The 14,781-nt window shown below is 48.3% G+C and overlaps 1 protein-coding gene across 9 annotated transcripts in view; it reads left to right on the forward strand.

Moving 5' to 3' along the window:
* LOC123767155 (carboxypeptidase N subunit 2) overlaps window positions 1–14,781 on the forward strand; it is a 187,934-nt gene that overhangs the window by 112,268 nt on the left and 60,885 nt on the right. The window contains exon 1 of one of the 9 annotated variants that reach the window (XM_045756698.2): window positions 3,196–3,233. The exons of the other annotated variants lie outside the window; for them this stretch is intronic. The gene's annotated coding sequence lies outside the window, so the exon portion shown is untranslated. Of the gene's footprint in view, window positions 1–3,195; window positions 3,234–14,781 lie in introns of those variants that run through there. 9 annotated transcript variants of the gene reach the window in all.

A 14,781-nucleotide genomic window follows, 5' to 3' on the forward strand; every position in this document is an offset into this window, starting at 1 on the left:
TAATCGTCTGAGCTACGACAGGGTAAAAGGGTTGAAACCGAAGTTCTACTGAACTTACTGGAGTTCTTCCTGGAGTTTTGTGTTAAAAGTTTGTTTAGATTAAACCACCCGAGTGCAGACAGGAGTGTCAAGTTCATATTGAGTGCAGACAACACGTCACAATACCGGGTCTGAAACCAGCCAGTACACACACACACACACACACACAAACACACACGTGTCTGAGAGGGACGTGGGGACGTTTCTGGCTCCCTGCAGGACCTCTTATCACCACTTCATCGCACAAACTGATAAGGACAGACAGAAAAGTCCTCACTTTCATTTAGTGTTCGCGTGTGTGTGTGTTTTGGAGTCTTGTTTTTCATAATACTTCACCGAAGCTTGATTTTCAAAAACTAATATAAATGTGTGTGTATATATATTATTAAATATATAATAAATATAAAATATATAAAACCAGCCCTGCCTCTTGGCTTTTGGTACCCGATATGTTTTATATATAAACTTTGTATTTGTATGATAGGAGAATAGGTGTGTATTCACCTGGTTGTATTCACCTAGTTGTGTTTGCAGGGGTTGAGCTCTGCTCTCTCGGCCCGCCTCTCAACTGTCAATCAACTGTTACTACTATTTTTTTCCACACACACACACACCAGGAAGCAGCCCGTAGCAGCTGTCTAACTCCCAGGTACCTACTTACTGCTACGTAACAAGGGCATCAGGGTGAAAGAAACTCTGTCCCATTTGTCTCTGTCGGCGCCGGGAATCGAACGCGGGCCGCAGGATTATTTGTCCCGAGCGCTGTCCACTCAGCTACCAGACCCCTGGAGAATAGGGGGAGGAGAATAGGTGTGTGGGAGTAAAGTGGCGCCTCAGGAAAGGATGTTGTTTTTGTTTTAGATTCAGCCACTCAGAAGAAAAAGTTGTAAGTAGCACGGTCTATGGTGAGCCCGTAATCAGGAAGGGAAATGATTGCTACATAAATCCTGCTGGGCCACCTGAGGGTTCACCCCTGACCCCCAGCCTGTTACTACAGGGCCAGCTGCTACACCCAACAACCAACTGGATCATGGGCTATAAGTTGAGCCCAGAGCCCAGGACATCACCTTAATTGAAATAAGTTGATTGATACATAAGTACACACAAAGGGATGAAGTTATTATAAATAATATGAATTATTATATGTATACACACATCACAATCAACATATTACCGAACATTGTGGTTGATAAACATATACATTTATCATAAGCATGAGATTCAATTCAATTTCTTCATTATGCACCCCATACCCATCCCGTGGGCGGTGGTGTAAAGGATTACAGAGGCACATAATCGGTTCAGGAACTGAACCCTCTAGTTCGTTTAGCTAAGCAAATAACAATCTTTTGACGCTAGTTACACAATTATTAACGTGAGAGCTCTCAGTATTGCCCCGGCCATCACACACACTCAAAAGTCGCTATAAACATAGCTGGTTAATACCTGGTTGATGGGGTTCTGGGAGTTCTTCTACTCCCCAAGCCCGGCCGATGGGGTTCTGGGAGTTCTTCTACTCCCCAAGCCCGGCCGATGGGGTTCTGGGAGTTCTTCTACTCCCCAAGCCCGGCCGATGGGGTTCTGGGAGTTCTTCTACTCCCCAAGCCCGGCCGATGGGGTTCTGGGAGTTCTTCTACTCCCCAAGCCCGGCCGATGGGGTTCTGGGAGTTCTTCTACTCCCCAAGCCCGGCCGATGGGGTTCTGGGAGTTCTTCTACTCCCCAAGCCCGGCCGATGGGGTTCTGGGAGTTCTTCTGCTCCCCAAGCCCGGCCAATGGGGTTCTGGAAGTTCTTCTACTCCCCAAGCCCGGCCGATGGGGTTCTGGGAGTTCTTCTACTCCCCAAGCCCGGCCGATGGGGTTCTGGGAGTTCTTCTACTCCCCAAGCCCGGCCGATGGGGTTCTGGGAGTTCTTCTACTCCCCAAGCCCGGCCGATGGGGTTCTGGGAGTTCTTCTACTCCCCAAGCCCGGCCGATGGGGTTCTGGGAGTTCTTCTACTCCCCAAGCCCGGCCGATGGGGTTCTGGGAGTTCGTCTACTCCCCAAGCCCGGCCGATGGGGTTCTGGGAGTTCTTCTACTCCCCAAGCCCGGCCGATGGGGTTCTGGGAGTTCTTCTACTCCCCAAGCCCGGCCGATGGGGTTCTGGGAGTTCTTCTACTCCCCAAGCCCGGCCGATGGGGTTCTGGGAGTTCTTCTACTCCCCAAGCCCGGCCGATGGGGTTCTGGGAGTTCGTCTACTCCCCAAGCCCGGCCGATGGGGTTCTGGGAGTTCTTCTACTCCCCAAGCCCGGCCGATGGGGTTCTGGGAGTTCTTCTACTCCCCAAGCCCGGCCGATGGGGTTCTGGGAGTTCTTCTACTCCCCAAGCCCGGCCGATGGGGTTCTGGGAGTTCTTCTACTCCCCAAGCCCGGCCGATGGGGTTCTGGGAGTTCTTCTACTCCCCAAGCCCGGCCGATGGGGTTCTGGGAGTTCGTCTATTCCAAAAGCCCGGCCCGAGGCCAGGCTTGACTTGTGAGAGTTTGGTCCACCAGGCTGTTGACATAGAAACACTTCCTGTTGTTGAACCTTGCCACCTTCTCCCTGATGAATGTGTTGTTCCGTCCCCTGGTAAATAGTCATCAAGGTTACTGCTAAACCAGGGCGGTTGTCTCTAGGAAGGTGGCGCGTAACTCTTGGCGCGGTAACGAAGCGCTCTTGACTAGTGATTTGGGCGGGAAAAAAGTGGCGCGTATGTCTGAGGGAAGAGTCAAGTCTGACTCTAACAGGGCTCGTCAATTCTCTGTTAATCCATGTGTATGGCAGGGACCTTCGCGACATCATTTCCCGGGATGGTAATGATGCGGCCGATCGCCAGAATTTCCTGGGATTTCCCTGCCAAACACGGCAGAAGTTGACAGTGGTTTTGGCGGGGGCCCAGATGCGCTCGCTCGTGCGCTCTTTCTCTCTCTTCTCTCTCTCTCTCTCTTCTCTCTCTCTCTCTCTCTCTCTTCTCTCTCTCTCTCTTCTCTCTCTCTCTCTCTCTCTCTCTCTCTCTCTCTCTCTCTCTCTCTCTCTCTCTCTCTCTCTCTCTCTCTCTCTCTCTCTCTCTCTATTATTTCTAATCCATAAATTGAAAGTATTATTTAATTTGTAATAAAAGGTCCTTTTCCATTTGCAGGTGAGTGGTGATTAGACTGTTTTCCCCAGGATGGTAAGGTGAGTACTATTATATATATATATATATATATATATATATATATATATATATATATATATATATATATATATACTCGCTTTTGGAGGGTGTTTTACACTTCATTCTAAATTAAAATATTCCATGATGGGAAAAAAAATTTGAAATATCAATGAAATTGTTAGTAAAAATGTCAAGCGATAAGATAAATGAGTTTGTGGAGCGTCTCCGTTGGTTCCTTACTTTATTTAAGAATTTGATTTCTAGTATTTACAAATAAATCATACTTTTATTGTATTTTATTAACATGAAGTTGAGGGGAAGCCTATTAGCTAATTAGCGATCCCCCTTCCCCTTCTTCAGGACGTAACCCGCAGTTGCCTGACTTCCAGGGACCTGTTTACTGCTAGGTGAACAGAGGCATTAGGTGTATTACACGTAGTACAACGTGCAGTCCTGCCCGGGGCTCGAACCCAGGACCAATCGGTTGCGAGCCAATTGCGTTATGCTAACAATGATACATAGCGACAATAGGCCTATTAAATTGTATGATTTCTTGACATTTATATCTCCACAATGTGACTTATTGGCAAGAAGAAATTTGTGTGTGTGCCTCAAGAATTAAGACTCAGCAAACTAACCTGGGGATCCCTCGATTGTTTCAAGCGCGGGTTGGACATGTATATGGGATTGGGTGGTTATAGATAGGAGCTGCCTCGTATGGGCCAATAGGCCTTCTGCACTTACCTTTGTTCTTATGTTCTTAACCTAACACACACAGAAATCACAATAGCGTGATGCATCAAATGAACAAATCCACAAGGGCCGTGACGAGGATTCGAACCTGCGTCCGAGAGCATCCCAGCGTCGATTAAGGCAGCGTCTGGGATGCTCCCGGACGCAGGTTCGAATCCTCGTCAGGGCCCTTGTGGATGTGTAGAGTAGAGCATGGAGACGTGTGTGTGTGTGTGTGTCAGTGTACCCGCACCTGGAGGTGATTGATGGAGATTAAGCCACCCCAAGAGTGTGGCACGGGCATGAATAACCCGTAAACAAATACAAATTGTCTTGTCAGAAGACTCACGTTCCTGAACGATGATTTAAGAACAAAAACATGTAATTGTAATTTTTTTAACTGACTTATCCTTTGTTCTTTTTGGACAGGTGATTTATGGATCAAATTAACATGATAGGCGTGGGATCGTTATAGCTTGTTTCAAGCGTAGGTCAGACGTTTATGAATGACTTGGGTGGATATGAATAGGAATTGCCTCGTATGGACCAATAGGAGCTACCTCGTATGGGCCAATAGGAGCTGCCTCGTATGGGCCAATAGGAGCTGCCTCGTATGGGCCAATAGGAGCTGCCTCGTATGGGCCAATAGCAGCTGCCTCGTATGGACCAATAGCAGCTGCCTCGTATGGACCAATAGCAGCTGCCTCGTATGGACCAATAGCAGCTGCCTCGTATGGACCAATAGCAGCTGCCTCGTATGGACCAATAGCAGCTGCCTCGTATGGACCAATAGCAGCTGCCTCGTATGGACCAATAGCAGCTGCCTCGTATGGACCAATAGCAGCTGCCTCGTATGGACCAATAGCAGCTGCCTCGTATGGACCAATAGCAGCTGCCTCGTATGGGTACAGTGCCGTGACGGTGCCCACCTGGGTACAGTGCCCACCCCGGGCCACTCACGACCCAGAAGCCATCCTAACACACATTAACATCTAAACCGGTCATAAACATGTTCTCGAGAATAGCTGTATCACTGTGCTGGGGGGGGGGAGGAGGGGACCACCGCAGGAATGTTTGAGGGGGGGGGTGATAGGGGGGCTAGAGGGGGGGCTAGGGGAAAGGGGGGCCGGCGCAGGGGAAAAAAAGGAAAGAGTAAGGAGACAATTTTTTTGCCACGTGCTTCAAAGATTTGGCGCCATTTTGTTTTTGTTTGTCAGATCTTTGTTTATTTTAATATTTCCTGAGAATCTGTAGCAGCCGAGTTGTTGTGTCTGGGAGCTTTGGCCGGAGCTGTCAGTGTGGTCTCCTGGAGGATTGATTGATTGATTGATTGATTGATGAAGATTAAGCCACCTAAAAGGTGGCACGGGCATGAATAGCCCGTAAGTGGTGGCCCTTTTGAGTCATAACCAGTATCAAGAGATGATACTGGAGATCTGTGGAGGTGCGACTGCACCCTGCGTGACGGGAGATGTCTCCAGTTTCCTGGAGGAAGCTACCTACCTGCTGGAACTCTGTTACCTTGAGAAGTAAGGTGGTTCAGTGTTCCCGTTCTCTTATACGCCGCTGCTCGCCCTCTGACATCACAGCCCAGTTGATCAGGTACCCTTTGTAAGATGTTTATTAAGTTGGGTTTGGAGCAGCGTGAGAGGTGGGGTTAGTTACGCCACTTGAGGAGCGGAATGTTCATTTGCTGGGGCTTAATATATTGATATTTTTTTTACTGTGTCGTGTTGAACCCAATCTGTCGCACATATGGCCAGCCACGTCCCTGTCTGTGGTGTCCCTCACCCCTGGTGTGTGTGTGTGTGTGTGTGTGTGTGTGTGTGTGTGTGTGTGTGTGTGTGTGTACCCAATAACACCAGTTATCTGGTACTAGAAGTACTAGAAATGGAGATAGATTGGGATATGAGGAGAGGATTGGGGATATGGGTAATGGGAGAATGGGTGAAGGGGGATATAGAGAGAGAGGATGAGGGGACACAGAGAAAGGATGAGGGGACAGAGAGGGGGTAAAGAGAGTCTGAAAAGGGCTAATGTATAATATAGTAACCCCCAGTTATTCGAGTCATCCACGATCTGTTAAGTTAATATTACGTCTTTCATGCTTGTTAGTTCTCCCCCTCTCTCTCTCTCTCCCTCTCTCTCTCTCTCTCTCTCTCTCTCTCTCTCTCTCTCTCTCTCTCTCTCTCTCTCTCTCTCTCTCTCTCTCTCTCTCTCTCTCTCTCTCTCTCTCTCTCTCTCTCTCTCTCTCTCTCTCTCTCTCTCTCTCTCTCTCTCTCTCTCTCTCTCTCTCTCTCTCTCTCTCTCTCTCTCTCTCTCTCTCTCTCTCTCTCTCTCTCTCTCTCTCTCTCACACTCTTTTCCCTCTTTCTCCCTCCCTCCCTGCCTCCCCCTTCCTTCCCTCTCTCCCTCCACTAGACCGTAGCAAGACGAAGCGGGAACCTCAAGCCTGTGTCAGGAAGGAATGGTAAACACATCCATTTGGTGTTGGTGGGTCAGGCGAGGGGTTATGATGGGTTAACTCTCTTAATTTCATGCTACGTTAGTTAGACGTATCTCCTCATTCGCGCTTTGATGCGTCGTTAGTGGAACGGAGGGGTCCTTACGAGCCTGTTGATGGGCAGAGCTCCTGTGTGTACGTCTCTCTCTCACGAAATGTAAATTTGAAAAAGCTTTGCTAGGTATATATGATATATATATATATATGATATATATATATATGATATATATTTGCTATATGATAATGATAATAAATATATAATCTTATATTGAGAGGTAATTGTTTATATATTTAAATTTGTATGAGTGTTGTAGCTTTAGGTCAGTCGTTTGTTACACAACCACTTAGGAAATAGATTTAGGAAAGACTTGGGTAAATACTGGTTCGGTAACAGGGTTGTTGATTTGTGGAACCAATTACCGCGTAACGTGGTGGAGGTGGGGTCCCTCGATTGTTTCAAGCGCGGGTTGGACGTGTATATGAGTGGGATTGGGTGGTTATAGATAGAAGTTGCCTCGTATGGGCCAATAGGCCTTCTGCAGTTACCTTTGTTCTTATGTTCTTAACCATGCAGAACCTTCCTTGTCGGGCGAGGAGTCACAATAACGTGGCTGAAGTATGTTGACCAGACCACACACTAGAAGGTAAAGGGACGACGACGTTTCGGTCCGTCCTGGACCATTCTCAAGTCGATTGTGAGAATGGTCCAGGACGGACCGAAACGTCGTCGTCCCTTCACTTTCTAGTGTGTGGTCTGGTCAACAACCTTCCTTGTAGTTCCTGGGATACGGCGAGGCGGTCAAGTTGTTCTGTAAGTTGTTGTCTTCTGTAGAGTGAACGTCCCGACAGTTTTAATAGTTTTTCTGTTTTTTTTCTTTTCACATAGTGGTACGTGTCTTGAGCAGATTTCTAGCAACCCGTCCTGAGACCAAGTCCATTCCATCCAGCGGTCGACCCCCAAAGGCGCATTCATCAATTTTAACATAATGTTCATTCAAAATGAGAATTTTCTCAAATATAAATTAATATATATAAATTTTAAAAGCAGTCTCTGTCCTGTCCCATTGCTTTGGATGCCTCTAGTTCCTCTAGTTTTTTTTACTAGCTTTTCACTAATTACTATATTGCATAACATTGTTTCTGTCTGCCTATCGTCATGACAGATGCTCTGGGGTTCTTGGTCTCATCTTACGGTCATCAGACACCTTGTTGCTGTTCTTAAGAATACCCTCCCTTGTCTCAGATTGGTCAGGTTCTGTCTTTGCTGGCTGGTGGACATGGCTCTTGGTTGGGTGTGATAGTGGTGGCCAAGTGGCTACACTGGCCAAGCTGGCCACAGAGGGAAGCAGACAGTTGATTGACAGTTGAGAGGCGGGACCAAAGAGCCAAAGCTCAACGCAAGCAAGCACAAATAGGTGAGTACAGTCCAAGGTGGTGTGTGAGAGGGGGGGGGGCAGGAGGACTTGAGAAGGGGGGGAGGAGGCACAGTAGCTCACAATTATGACAATTTATGAGCAAGCATAATTCTTGATAGAAACCGTTTTATGCTGAGATTTACTATTATGATCTCGTGTAAATTTAGGGATTTTTTCAAATTACTTTTTAGAGAATGTGAGGAAATGGAGAGGTGCTGTGAGTGTGTCCACGGGAGAGGGAGGGATAGAGGGAGGGGGGGGGAAGAAAGGAGGGGGTGATGGAGTAGGAGAGAGGGAGATAAAGCGGGCAAAAAGTAGCACACACACTTGGTGTACCAGAGAGAGGTGTGCAAGATTCGAGTCCCAGGCAAGGTGCAGCTGTGTGTACACTCTTACTCTACATTAACTCTTGTAAACTCAGCAGGTATACTAGGAGTATACATGCATTGTAAGCCTGTTCTTGCAACATGAACCGAAAGAAAGAGAGAGAGAGAGAGAGAGAGAGAGAGAGAGAGAGAGAGAGGAGGAAGGGGGGGGGGGTAGATGGAGAGGGGGTTAGGCTGTATTTACTATCTGTATCTGCAGAATCAAGCTATTAGCTCTTGGACCCCGCCTTTCTAACCAATTTATTTTTCCTCTTATATCTACTACATGTATTTCCCTCGCGCACACACACACACACACACACCTGGGAAGTAGCCCGTAGCAGCTGTCTAACTCCCATGTACCTATTTACTGATAGGTGAACAGCGGCATCAGGGTGAAAGAAACTCTGCCCATTTATTTCCTCCTCCACCGGGGATCGAACCCGGAATCTCAGGACTACGAATCCGGAGCGCTGTCCACTCAGTTTATAAAATATATATATATATATATATATATATGTCGTACCTAGTAGCCAGAACGCACTTCTCAGCCTACTATGCGAGGCCCGATTTGCCTAATAAGCCAACTTTTCATGAATGAATTGTTTTTCAACGACCTAACCTACCTAACCTAACCTAACCTAACTTTTTCGGCTACCTAACCTAACCTAACCTATAAAGATAGGTTAGGTTAGGTTAGGTAGGGTTGGTTAGGTTCAGTCATATATCTACGTTAGTTTTAACTCCAATAAAAAAAAATTGGCCTCATACATAACGAAATGGGTAGCTTTATCATTTCATAAGAAAAAAAATTGAGAAAATATATTAATTCAGGAAATCATAGCTTATTAGGCAAATCGGGCCGTGCATAGTAGGCTGAGAAGTGCGTTCTGGCTACTAGGTACGACATATATATATATATATATATATACTAAATCACAGGAAATACTTACCAAAGGAGGAAATAATGAGTATATAATTCAGAAACAGATGTTGCCCTTAGGACTGGGAGTTTATGTAGAGGTTGGTAATATAAGATATACAGGCCCAGACTGTCTGCTTATCTGGTACGCGTCCAATGGCGTGGTTTGTGGCAGTGTAGCTCCTCGCTCGTTAAGATAGCTGTGACGAGGAAGAGGGGGGGGGCTGTCTCCCTCCACCTTGAGGTTACCTTGAGTTGCTTCCGGGGCTCAGCGTCCCTACGGCCCGGTCGTCGACCAGGCCACCCCCGCCCCAACCTCTCTTTATATTCAGTGCCAGGGGATCAGGGGGTTAAGTGCCAGGGTGTGCCTATGGCCTCTCTAACACCCACCTAAGTGTGTGTGCTGTGTATTCGCTGTGCAACACGTGTGTAGGTGCTGTCAGGCATGAACAAAGGTTGCATATTGTACACACATATGATGTATGTGTACTTTGCCAGCAATGTTCTCCACGATGTATGAACGTTGTAGGGAGTGTATTATATATACACCCTTCAGAGGTAGGTGTGTACACTCACCGATTTGTGCTTGCGGGGGTTGAGCTCTGGCTCGCTGGTCCCGCCTCTCAACTGTCAGTCAACTGGTGTACAGATTCCTGAGCGGAGCGTGTGTGTGTGTGTGTGTGTGTGTGTGTTTACTAGTTGTGTTTTTTGCGGGGGTTGAGCTTTGCTCTTTCGGCCCGCCTCTCAACTGTCAATCAACTGTTTACTAACTACCTTTTTTTTCACACCACACACACACACACACCAGGAAGCAGCCCGTGACAGCTGACTAACTCCCAGGTACCTATTTACTGCTAGGTAACAGGGGCACTTAGGGTGAAAGAAACTTTGCCCATTTGTTTCTGCCTCGTGCGGGAATCGAACCCGCGCCACAGAATTACGAGTCCTGCGCGCTATCCACCTACGGGCTACGAGGCTAGGGCTACGAGGCCCCTTGTGTGTGTGTGTGTGTGTGTGTGTGTGTGTGTGTACTCACCTATTTGTACTCACCTATTTGTGCTTGCGGGGGTTGAGCTTTGGCTCTTTGGTCCCGCCTCTCAACTGTCAATCAACTGGTGTACAGATTCCTGAGCCTACTGGGCTCTATCATATCTACATTTAAAACTGTGTATGGAGTCAGCCTCCACCACATCACTGCCTAATGCATTCCATCCGTTAACTACTCTGACACTAAAAAAGTTCCTTCTAACGTCTCTGTGGCTCATGTGAGTACTCAGTTTCCACCTGTGTCCCCTTGTTCGCGTCCCACCAGTGTTGAATAGTTTATCTTTGTTTACCCGGTCGATTCCTCTGAGGATTTTGTAGGTTGTGATCATGTCTCCCCTTACTCTTCTGTCTTCCAGTGTCGTAAAAAGTCAGTGTGTGTGTGTGTGTGTGTGTGTGTGTGTTTATTTTTAATTAGATTCAAGTTATTCTGTGAGGTGTAAGTTTGCCTGTTGCCACTGACCTGGCCATGCAATTTGCAATAGTGCCCATCATGCCTACACATCCGTGTGTTCTACAAGGACATGGCTACACCATGGCCAGGGGCCCGGGAGCTGAAGTCCATAGTGAGCTGCCCTCGTGGTAGCTATAGGAGACCTCCCGGGTACAGCCCTTAAGACTCCCTCGAGGTCACTAATGTCTTAAACCTCCATTATAAGTTCACAAACTTTCTCTGGGGCTAACTGGCTTTAAATTATACCAGTCAAGGAACAAAAATTGGCTTGTATATATTCCTTCGTATATACTTACGAAGGCTCACTCACTCACTCATTCACTCACTCACTCACTCACTCACTCACTCACTCACTCACTCACTCACTCACTCACTCACTCACTCACTCACTCACTCACTCACTCACTCTCACACACACTCACACACACTCACACACAAGAATCCAAGTCCGGGATCCAAGAATCAATGCTCGATCCTGCAATCACAAATAGTCGAGTACACACACATACACACACACACACACGAGGCTGCCATGTGTGGCATTAAAAATAATTAGGAAAAAAACACTGGATGTACATTAAAAGGAACGTGTCGGTGGGTGACGTATCGAAGCTCAACCCTTACAAGCACAACCAGTCACGTACGTGTCCCCCCCCCCTTCCCCCCTGGCCCACGTGACCTGACATGACCCGGTGGCACTCGTCCCATCCCCCCTCCCCCCCTCTGAGGTGACAATATTCGTAATTAATCACAGGGCATATGTGTCAGCCACACTGGCATTGGCTGACAGGTAACAGGGGGCATAGGGTGAAAGAAACTTTGCTCATTGTTTCTCACCGGCGCCCGGGATCGAACCCGGGACCACAGGATTACAAGTCCCGCATGCTGTCCGCTCGGCCGACCGGCTCCCTAAGGTGAAATATCGTCGTGCTAGAAAATGGAAGCGGCTCGCGAAAGTGACGTACTGTCCCGTTTTCTGTTTTAGGTCCTCTGGTAGGCTAGGAGAAGACACTTTAATACGACAGTTTCTTGACGATGAGAAACCTTAGTTGGTCGGGCTGCACCGTAGGCCTATTTGGCAATACTGCGTCGTCGGGTGCCTTGTGTGTGTCGGTAGGCGCCGACCTCGCTAATACCAATGCATCACATCCTGCTATGGCGGTGTGTCCACTCACAACATGAGTGGCGCTGCCCAATACTGTCACTATGGCGGTGTGTCCACTCACAACATGAGTGGCGCTGCCCAATAAACTCGCCCCTCGGGGCAAAATTAAAAAAAAAAATAAACCACTGCATCAAAACACTAATAGACGAGCTGATAGTTGGCTTAATTCACTCACTCTTACGCCTCTTGTGATATAGCTATATTTAAGACGGTAGAGAAGGGTGTGGGGGCTCACCATAGCCCGTGCTGCATGGACACTTCGTTCTGAGTAGCTAAATCTGAAATAACAACACCGGGTGTAGGGGCTGTTGTTCCGACAGGCAGTTGTTATAGATTCAGCTACGCGGAACAAGTTGCAAGTAGCACGGGCTATGGTGAGCCCGTAGTGGACTTACCTGGCACAGGAGCGGGGCAAGTAGCACGGGCTATGGTGAGCCCGTAGTGGACTTACCTGGCTCAGGAGCGGGGCAAGTAGCACGGGCTATGGTGAGCCCGTAGTGGACTTACCTGGCTCAGGAGCGGGGCAAGTAGCACGGGCTATGGTGAGCCCGTAGTGGACTTACCTGGCTCAGGAGCGGGGCAAGTAGCACGGGCTATGGTGAGCCCGTAGTGGACTTACCTGGCTCAGGAGCGGGGCAAGTAGCACGGGCTATGGTGAGCCCGTAGTGGACTTACCTGGCTCAGGAGCGGGGCTGTGTTGTCAATGCTGTTGTCCTCGACAGGTAGAGCAAGTGTGCAGAGCGGAGCACAACACATGTTTGTTGCACCACAGGTGTTCCTTCCACACACTGCTGGAGAACCGGTTTCACTGGCGAACTGAACCATATATCACAGAGCGGACACAGTCTCGGCGGATACGCCTTTATCAGCCTGTGGACCCAGCTGGGAGTCATAGCATCAGGGGACAACCTCTCCTCTTACAAAGAACGTCGCTTTTCGCTCGTAGGCGTTACATAAGGCCAAAAAATGGTCGTACTAGACAATGAAAGCGGCTGGCGAAAGTGTCGTACTGCCCCGTTTTCTGTTTTGGGTCCTCTGGTGGGTTAGGAGAGGGACACTTTAAATTGATCGCTGAGGAGGACGGATTGGTCAGAGAGGTTAGGTTAGGTTGGCTGGGACCCATGAACCGGAGCTTGGCCATACATGCCTGGGGCAGTATTATGAATGGCTTGCATTCTCTTTGTCCCAAGGTACCTATTTACAACTAGGTGAACACAAGGCATGAGGTGAAAGGAAACCGGTAATTTATTTCTTCTCTGACCGGGCTTCGAACCCGGGACTTAAAGCTGAGCATCGAAGTCGTTCACCACTTGACCACGGAGCCCTTTGAGGGAAACAGGTAAGCACGTGTAGTGTGTTGGGGAAGGGGGAGGTGGTGATGGGGGGGGGGGAGGGACACAGAAGGGAGGGAGATACAGAGATAGGGATGAGGGGGGGGAGGGAGGTGACGGTTGAGAGTAACCGTCTATAACTCGTATATATTTGTCCTTTATGGTGTGTCTCGCCCGTCCACGTTCTGTCCCTCGCTATCTCTCTTCTCCGTGTTCAGCCCCGCTCCTGTGCCAGGTAAGTCCACTACGGGCTCACCATAGCCCGTGCTACCTGGAACTTTATGTTCCCAGTAGCTGAATCTATAGCAATAAATCCCCATGTCCGCCCCTCCACTACCCCTGCCTCAGACACGGACAGTAAGATTCAGTGTGTTCTTAAATCCAATTTCCTCCCTGCTTGACTCTCGAGTGTGTATCAGTGTTTCTTGTGAGGGTGTTCCATAGCGCCTTGAGGCTCAACACTCCGCCTTACCTGGTGGCTGGTGTTCCCTCACAAGGCAGCAGTACGGGGGTTAGGACCGAAGCGAGACCGTCGTTCTACCGTTCAGCTCAAGTGGTTGGCAATGAGGTGGTGTTTGTGTGTAGCATAAGTGTGTGGGTTTTATGTACTTGCAAGTGACAGCTGTTTGTACTGGGTGTTGTTAATGCGTGACTGACAGGAGTATTGTACCGTCCTCTCCTGATACACGTGACTGACAGCCAGATTTGCCAGACTCAAGAGCCTTACTGCCTCACCTACATTAGGTAAAAAAAAAAGATCTCCCAAGATTTCGATTATTTATTCATAGGTTTGTTAGCCCTCCCGCTGGTGATTCCCGCCCTATCTGCCCCCTTCCCCCTTCTCTCTTTTCCACAATCCCACTCTCTCACCCCCTCTCTCTCACTCCCTCCTTCAGCCTCCTACCCCCCTTACTCTCTGTCCTCCCCCGCCGTGATGGATTCTCTCGTGTAGACTACGAGAGAAAAGTGACAAAAAACAGCGATATTTCGACCGTATGGTGTGAAGTTATTGCTTTTTGTGGGTCGTAATCAGGGCGACGATCGCTAGACGCCGTTCACGCTGTGCCAAGAGATAATCATGTGGGGGAAAAATAGCAGCAGCGGGACGGCTGTATGTCTCCTCAACCAGCCTTGTCGCTTTTGTTTGTTGTGGCTGCCATCTTGGAATATAAGTCACGCTCTTCCAGAAGGGGTATTTTTTTTCCAATCATCTGTCTCAGGGTGTTTGTCTCTCGCGTGGAGGTGAGAGGCCGCGGTCGTATTTATTTACATAATTGATTCGCTGGATTTGTCTGTGTCTGCGACAAGCGGGCACAAGTCATTCATGGGGGACATGGTATTTTTATGGTGCTAATGGCAGGGGTGGGTGTATTCGCTCGCTTAGATGTGCTTGTGGGGGGGGGTTGAGCTTTGGCTCTTTGGTTCCGTCTGTTAGCTCTCAATCAACTGGTGTACGGATTTTGGAACCTATTAGGCTCTATTAAATCTACACTTGATAGAGCATTTGATTGTGTGTGTGTGTGTGTGTGTGCATGCGTACATACATACGTACACACTAGGTTAGTTATGCTTGCGGGGTTGAGTTTCGGGTCTTTAGTCCCGCCTCTCGACTCCAGTCAACTGATGTACAGGTTCCTA

Source organism: Procambarus clarkii, chromosome 53, assembly GCF_040958095.1.
Source record: "Procambarus clarkii isolate CNS0578487 chromosome 53, FALCON_Pclarkii_2.0, whole genome shotgun sequence".
NCBI lineage: Eukaryota > Metazoa > Arthropoda > Malacostraca > Decapoda > Cambaridae > Procambarus > Procambarus clarkii.